Here is a 9,027-nt window from a genome sequence, read left to right on the forward strand (position 1 = left end):
GAATAGAATAGAATAGAATAGAATAGAATAGAATAGAATAGAATAGAATAGAATCAGTTTGAAAGGACCTTCAAAGATCATATAGTCCAACTGCCTGACCTCTCCAGGGCTAACCAAAAGTTAAAGGATATTCATGAGGGTATTGTCCAAATCCCTCTTGAACACTCACAGGCATAGAGTATTAATCACCTTTTTAGCAAACCTGTTTCAGTGTTTGGCCACCTTCACAGCAAAGAGATTTTTCCTAAAGTCCAGTTTGAACTGCCCTTGTTCAGCTTTGTGCCATTCTTGCACATTCAGTCACTGGTTACCAGCAAGAAGACTGTCACCATACTCTCCACTTCCACTCCTCAGAAAATTGTAGAGAGCAATGAGGTTGCCTCTTACCCTTTTTTTCCAGACTAGACAACCCAAATATCCCCAGCCTCTCCTCATAGGACATGCCTTCCTGTCCTTTTACTGGCTTTGTTCCCCTCTTCTGGATGTTTTCAAGTACCTTAACATCCTTTTCATATTGTGGAGCCCAGAACTGCACACAGTATTCAAAGTGAGGCCCCACCAATGCTAAATATAGCAGGGGAATCACTTCTTTTGCCCAGGTGGCTATGCTGACTTTTATGCACCCCAAAATGTGGTTTGCTCTTTTGGCTGCCAGGGCACACTGCTGACTCATGATTTAGACTGCTGTCAACGCCAGATTCCTTTTTGCAGGTCTGCTCACTAGCCACTCATCTCCCAGTCTGTACCTGTGTCTGGAATTACTCCATCCCAGGTGCAGAACCTGTCATTTTCCTTTGCTGAACTTCATGCCATTGATGATTGCCCAATGATCCAATCTATCCAGTTTCCCCTGCAAGGCCTCTCATCCCTCCAGGGAGTCAACAGCACCTCCCAGTTTAGTATCAACAGCAAACTTGCTGAAGATGCATTCCACTCCTGCATCCAGATTACTGATAAAAAATTTGGGGCCAGAACTGGCCTAGAATTGAATGCATTGAGTCCTATGGTGCACCACTAGTAACCATCTGACAGCTAGATGTAGCAGCGTCCACAACCATTTGAGCTCTACCATTCAGGCAGTTCCTCACCCACTGTAGCATTAACTTGTTTATCTCACAGTTAGACAATTGTAGTGGTTTTTACTTTGCTGAGTAGCTGAACTACCCCACAACCACTCTCTCACTCCCCCTTCTTAGAAGAAGAGGCGAAGAAGAAAGTATGCTGGGAAAAAAAAAAAAAAAAAAAAAAAAAAAAAAGGCAAAGAAGCAAAGGCCATGTGGAAGCACAGAGAGAGAAAAGAAATTACTCTTGAGAAGAGTAATTTCTCAATATGTGTAGCAGTTGTTTGGGAGGAAGGGGCTTTCCATAACAAGAACCCCCCCCTTCCATCCCCACCTCCCCCACCCTTTCCCATGTTTTACTGCTGAGTGTGACATCACATAGTTTGGAATATCCCTTTGGTCAGTTTAGGTCAGATGCCCTGGTGATGTCCCCTCCCCATCACTTGCTCACCCCGAGCCTGCTGGCTCTAAGGAGGGGTTCGAGGGAGTCTTGATGCTGTGCTAGCACTGCTCAGCAAATGACAAAACACAGGTGTGATATCAATGCTGTTCTAGCTACAAGTGCAGAGCACGGCACTGTATGGGCTGCTGCACAGAAAGTTAACTCCATCCCAGCCAGACCCAGCACAACAATTAGTCCAGAATGATGACACGAGGGACAGTACCAAAAGCCTTACTAAAATCTAGAAAGATGATGCCCATTACCTTCCCTTCACCCACCAAGTTGGAGACCTTACCATAGAGGAGATCAAATTACTAAGTCAGGGCTTTCCCTTGATGAACCCATGTTGACTATTCCTGATAATATCTTCGTTCTTTAAATGCCTTTCTATATCCACCAGGACAATCTTCTCCATAAATTTTCCAGGGAAGAGGTTAGACTAACAGGTCTCTAGTTTCCTGGGTCTTCTCTCACGCCCTTCTTGTGTATAATATTAATTATTTTCTAGTTTGCAGGGACCTTCCCAGACACCAACAACTTTGGGTAAATTGTATAGAGGGGTCCAGTTATAATGTCCACTAATTCCTTCAGCACTCTGAGGTGAATCCCATCAGGCTCCATGAACTTATGAACATTAAACTGATAGAAATGTCCCTTACAATTTCTGTAACCACAGATGAATCGATTGTATACATTTATATTGTTAAATAAATTATGGTCGGTAAGTGAACAAGTACTGCATCCCTGATAATTAATGCTGATTGCTTGCTAGACTGCTTCCTGTCTCTAGATTGTTCTCAAATAACTATTTCCTTGAGCAGCATTGTCCCTTGTCCAACCTGTCTCTTAGCAGTACAGACACAAGTCTGAGAGTGCCACTAGGCCTCAGGGATTAATCACAGTTTTTGTCGTTGGTGGTGCTGTTTAATTTATACTTTTTAAACAGGCCAGTAAACATTAACTTCACACAACTTTTTTTCTACAGAATCAGCTCTGTTGGAGCTATATATGACTTATCTACAAAATAAGGTGAATTTTAGGGGAACTCAAGTAATGGATATAATATCAGACATATGGATATATAGTTACTGCAAATGCATATGAGGCCCATATATCTCATACAGGAATTAAGAAAAGCATTTCAGAAACATGCCTGTAATGTTGAGTATGAAAGAATGGAGAAAAGGTTTTTATTTGTTCTTTACATAATTCCATACTGTTTCATTATATTCATTATTTAGTGCAACTAAATTCAATTAAATTGAAATATAATTAAGTTGAAATTACAATGTACATAATTTTTAATTAATAAAGTAATGAATGGTATTGTCTGTGTTACATTTCTGCTGCATTTCATTTAAAATTCACATAGGAATATAATTAAATAGATATTATTCACTTATGTTAGTTTTATGTTAATTATATTTTATTGGAAACAAAAGAATAAACAGGAAAATCACAGTTAAGCTAGTATTTCATTTGCAGGTCTAATGACAGCTCCCTTAAGTAAAGTTTATTTAAAGACAATACATTTTCATACTTGTATTTGTTGCAATGAAAAACAAAGAGGTGGTTAATATGTACAAGGACATGCTTGAGATCTTTGTTGATTTATAATACCTTCATGTCTTGATACCTGAAGATTATTTTTAGAGTAAATTGTTATTATAAAACTGAGTAGTCTGTTACTGAGTATAGTACTCAGTATAAAATCAAAAGTACTCAGTATAAAATCAAACTGTAACAAGAAATGATGTCAAAATAGTCATTGGCATACCTTCAGCTTTATGGAAAATTGTTGCTGTTATCACTCCCCATTAGGAGTGCTTCACTTTTTACTGTGGGCATTTTCAAGCAAATACTTTTTCCTCTTCTTCTGTGTATAAATTTAGTAATGCATAAAGGCAATGTTCCAGGCTTATGTATTGCATGAGACAATCCAACTATTCTCAGTAATAATAATAAAACCTGGAAGAGTGTATTTACATAAGTGCACATAAGGAAAATATGTATCTACATTTATCATCAGCACTGAATGAAGGTATAGCTTATGTAAGTAATTTTACAGTTATGAATCCAAATTAAATGTATATAACAATGGAAATTATGTTAAAATACACACTAAAAAAATACAGTGGTACACTGTACATTCATAGTGAATGTATTCCTTTAATGTGTTTATTCATTCAACGTACTTGATAATCATATTTCACTTTTCATCTGATGATCATTCATTGAACAGATTGTTTCTTTATGAAGTACTTTTACACTCCATTTTGTCTGAAATTAAAGTATCTAATATATCATTTATCTTTTTATGACTTTTTTTAATGACATTCTCACACTTCTTATTTCATTTTCAAATATCTAAAATTACATTACTAAAATTTAAATATATAATTGTTTTTAATTCCAATAACGTTGCAATGTTATATAAAACCTCAACTAAGATGCAAATTAGAGAGTTTTAATTTATGAACTGCATGAAGATACTTACTGAGACCAAAATGTTATATTACACAAAATACTATTCTAAAATTAAAAGGAATATATTACAAGAACAGCAAGTGCCAATCTTTTCAAACTTCCACTCGATCATTGAACATTAAATAATGATATTTATAACTATGCATGTTCATAATTATATATATATATATGAATATGCACATTTTTATATATTTATGCAAGGAGAGAGAGATGTGTATATAGAATACTCTTCCATACTGAAGTGCATTACATTAGAGAATAGCTGGCCAATAACTTCAGCAGTTAATGTGTCAAGATAAAGACTAATATTCAACCTTTCTTCTGCTAGTAGAAAAAACAAACTGCTGAATGGGTGGACTAAAGAGCAGCTGTTTACCATATACAAAAATACACTTTTGTAACTTTTTGAAAGTTTTTTCTTAAACTTCTGAGGCTCCTTGAGGAGCTGACAGCTCCTTAGAAAACCAGGACTATGGATTTATGGCCATGTACACCATGAAGCTGCTGCTGTCTCAAGCTTAAGATGAAGTGTCTGATGCAACACTAAACTTAGTCAAAAACTTCCCCTTTCTTACTGTTGGTAACCCAGCTTTTAGCCTTATACTAAAGGACAGCAACTGTTTTCCTGAAGACTGAGAGGAAATTTTTTTTTTTTTTTTTTTTTTTTCAAGGCATCTGTAAGTAATATTTAATGGAGCCATGAGGAATTCTTACAACTGTTACTGTAAGAACTGGCGTTTCTTAATGAACAGTAGAACAATTTTATAAATTAAAATGCTAAGTAGAATTCTTTCTGAAGTAGTATCACTACAAATACAATCAGAGGGGCTACTGGCAGGGTAATGTATCTACCTGGGAGGGCCATGTAGAAAAATCTTACCCTTGAGATTTTTCTTCTTTAAACATTAAGCTGCATGCTTTTTATTTCAAAAAAAGTGTGAGGCAAAAAGCAACAGAAATCAAATCAAAACAAAACAAAAAACCTCTACATATTCTATCTACACATACAGTGTTTTTTATGTTATACTTGGTTCGTCTTTTGGCATCAAGCTACTTGTTCACTGAAAATACCACGATGATGCCAAAACCTAAAATTAGGAGTCTTTTGTTGTCTTTTGCAGATTCTGTAGGAGAGAATTTTGTTAAGTTTATTCTTTCAATTCTTTCTTTTTCTTCCTCTTCCTTTTTTTTTTCCTTTTTTCTTTTTAAGAAACTGCAAAATGCCACAAAAAAGTTTTTAGATATTTTTTCTCAGAAGCAAGACTTTTTAAAATAACAATTTTTAAAAGGAAAAAAAAATCTATAAACTGATTCAAATAGACCTAGAATAGTGATCATACAGCCAGCAGAAATACTATTAAAATATCTACAGCAGAGGCATAGCCAGCAGGTCAAGAGAGGTGATTTTCCTCCTTCACTCAGCCCTCTTGACATCCCCCACTGCTTCCAGGTCTGGGGTTCCCAGCAAGAGAGGGATGGACCCCTGTTAGAGGGGGTCCAAAGGAGGTCCAGGGAGATGACCAAAAGGCTGGAACACATCTTTTATGAAAAAGGCTGAGAGAGCTGGTGTTGTTCAGCCTGAAGCAGAGAAGGCTCTGGGTTGACCTCATTGAAGCTGTTCTACAGGAAAGCTTATAAAAAAGATGGAGAACAACTTTTTGCTCAGGCAAATATTGATAGTACAAGGGAGAGGGGTTAAAAACAAACAAACAAACAAACAAACAAACAAAAAAAGATAAAAGGAGATATAGATTAATCTTAGGAGGAAAATCTTTACTCAAAAGGAGCTGAGGATCAAGTTGTCCAGAGAAATTGTAGAACCCCCTGGAGGTGTTCAAGAGCAGTTTGTATGGGTTCCTTGATCTAGTGGAAGCTGTCCCATGGAACTGAATGATCTTTAAAGTCCCTTCTAAACCAAGCCATTCTATGATTCTACAATGCAACAATTCTATGATACATTGTTTGTAAGTGTAGATGATTGTGATAATGATGATTTAGATTTTACAAAACGTTACAAATATATCTAACTGAATGTCCTGTTTTCCTTTAGTGTAAGAGTGTTTCTGAATATTGCTAGTATAAGTTGGAAAAGCACTGGCCTGAAGACCAGTATCTCAGTGGAAAGACCATATTTATATGTCCAAGCCCAGGACATTTAAGACAGGAAAAAAAACTGATTAACTATGTCACACTTTTGTTTTTAGTGGAGTTATGTAGTTAAATATAAAAATACAAAAAAATAAAACAGTAAAAAAAATATTATTTTAATCCCCAACCAATTTAATGGAACAAAGGTAATGTTGGGATACCAGTTTACAGAATTCATAGTTTAAAGGAGTGATCTAATAAAAAGGTTTGCAAAAATTTGTTATTAGATTTTAAAACAAAGGGATGGATCCTAATTTGCACAGATAAACTGCTGCTAGAGTTTGTAGCTACAATATAAATAAGCATGAGGTAACATTTTTAAGACTTTTTTTTTGGTTTGTTTTTTAATGTTTGATTATGTAGTTTCTCAGCAAAGTAAATATTGCACACAAAAAACACTGAGATACTTGAAATAAAATAAGTATCTCTCAAGGACAGACTGTTAGGCTACAGATATAATAATGTTTATTATATATACTTTTTTTTTTTTTTTTTTTTTTTCCCAAAGCTAAATTGTCAGTGTTTATGATGCATGTATCACCTGTGTTTTGTAATGTTTGGATCTGTCAAAGTTTGCTTTACCTTTTCCAATTTCTTCATAATTATGTCAGGAGCACCAAAAAAACTCAAAATTTAACTGCATTTTAGGTAGAGTTTAATGGCTGATTGATTTTTTGTTCATAATAAAAATAAGCTATTTTTTGTATCCAAGAGTGTAAGCTCTGAGCTCCAGTTTCATAGAATTATAGAATCATAGCATGGTTTGGGTTGGAAGGGACCTTAAAGGTCATCTAGTTCCAACCCTCCTGCTGTGGGTAGGGATGCCACCCACTGGACCAGGTTACTCAAAGACCCATCCAACCTGGGCTTGAACAATTCCAGGGATGGGGCATCCACAAATACTGTGGGCAACCTTTTCTAGTGCCTCACCACCCTCTAAATAAATAATTTATTCCTAATATCTATTCTAAATCTACTATTTTTTAGTTTAAAGCTATTATTCCTTGTCCTATCACTCCACTCCCTGACAGACTCCATCTCCAGCTTTCTTCTAGGCCTCTTTTTGGTACTGGAAGACTGCTATAAGGTCTGTTATGTGATACTTTCTGCAAGATATTTCCTTTCTAATACTTTCAGACGGCTAGGTGTAATACTAGAGACAGAAATAAGCAATGTGAATATGGACCTATGTATATGTATCTCTGTGTTCCCTTTCTGCATATGGTATGTCTGTGTCTGCACAATTTAAATAGGCATATGTGTATGTCTCTATCTAATCATTCGTATGTGAATACATACAAACATTAACATATATTCCAACTTTATTTAAACAGGTAAGAGACATACCTATGGGAACTTCATAGTAACACAGCTTCCTATATTGTCAGTGAAAAGAGAATCTCCACAAGAAAATTCAGCTATTGAATCTATTTTTTTTCTCCACTAACTTTGGCTTAGGCCAATCCTACTCCGGTTTTAAGACTCATATTTTGATGTTTAAATAGGTACCACTGTAGATAAGGAAGATGGATCAAAGCTAATAAATAAATAAATAAATAAATTTAAAAAGCAGTCTTGGCCACATCAGATTTCTGATGACTTCAGTGCTGTAAGCAAATGCTTTACTTTGCTTCTTTTTATGGTCCTTTCCTCTTTTAGATCTTTTGATTAAAGCCTTAATCAGTGAAGTCCGAAGAATTCAGAAATTTCACAGAATCACAGAATCACAGAACTGTAGGGGTTGGAAGGGACCTCGAAAGATCATCAGGTCCGACCCCCCTGACAAAGCAGGTTCTTCAGAGCAGGCTGCCAAGGTAGGCGTCCAGACGGGCCTTGAATATCTCCAGAGAAGGAGACTCCACAACCTCTGTAGGCAGCCTGTTCCAGTGAAGAAGTCGTGAAGAAGTTATTTCGGATGTTGGTGTGGAATTTCGTGTGTTCTATTTTGCGGCCGTTGCCCCTTGTCCTATCTCCACAAACCACTGAGAAGAGGTTAGCTACATCCTTCTGTCTCCCACCCCTCAGATATTTGTACACATTGATAAGATCCCCCCTCAGTTTCCTCTTCTCCAGGCTGAACAGACCCAGGTCTCTCAGCCTTTCTTCATAGGGAAGATGCTCCAGGCCTCGTATCATCTTTGTGGCCCTCTGCTGGACTTTTTCCAGGAGGTCCCTGTCTTTTTTGTACTGGGAAGCCCAGAAGTGGACATAGTACTCCAGGTGAGGCCTGACCAGAGCAGAGTAGAAGGGGAGGATCACCTCCCTTGACCTGCTGGCCACTCTCCTTTTAATGCACGCCAGGATCCCATTAGCCCTCTTGGCCACCAGGGCACACTGCTGGCTCATGGTCAACCTGTTGTCCACCAGGACCCCCAGGTCCTTCTCAGAGCTCCTCTCCAGCAGGTCATCCCCCAGCCTGTACTGCGACATGTGATTGTTCCTTCCCAGGTGCAGGACTCTACACTTGCTCTTATTAAACCTCATTTGGTTTCTTCCTGCCCATCTCTCCAGCCGGACCAGGTCTTGCTGAATGGCAGCACAGCCTTCAGGCGTTGGCCACTCCTCCCAGCTTTTTGTTGTCGGCGTACTTGCTGAGAGCAGACACTATTCCCTCATCAGGGTTGTCAATGAAGATGTTGAACAAGACTGGACCCAGCACTGACCCCTGGGGAACACCGCTAGTCACAGGTCTCCAGCCAGACTCTGCTCTGCTGATCACCACCCTCTGAGCTCTGTCAGTCAGACAGTTCTCAACCCAGGTTTATATTACAGTGAATATAATTTCAGGTTTATATTACAGTGAAGTCCAGAGGATCTAGGAAAAGTTTTTGACGGAAATAAGTCATGAATAGTTTTGACATTCTACATATTCCCAGTTAAAGCTGCCAA

General features: G+C 37.6%; 1 long non-coding RNA gene across 1 annotated transcript in view; it reads right to left on the bottom strand.

Annotated features, from left to right (window-relative positions):
- Positions 1-8,016, bottom strand: part of LOC118163100 — a 15,348-nt gene extending 7,332 nt beyond the window's left edge. The window contains exon 1 of the long non-coding RNA XR_004748852.1: positions 7,851-8,016. This is a non-coding gene — a long non-coding RNA (uncharacterized LOC118163100). The remainder of the gene's footprint in view (positions 1-7,850) is intronic.
- Positions 8,017-9,027: the final 1,011 nt, after the last annotated feature.

This window comes from Oxyura jamaicensis, chromosome 1 (genome assembly GCF_011077185.1).
Source record: "Oxyura jamaicensis isolate SHBP4307 breed ruddy duck chromosome 1, BPBGC_Ojam_1.0, whole genome shotgun sequence".
In the NCBI taxonomy this organism is placed as follows: Eukaryota; Metazoa; Chordata; class Aves; order Anseriformes; family Anatidae; genus Oxyura; species Oxyura jamaicensis.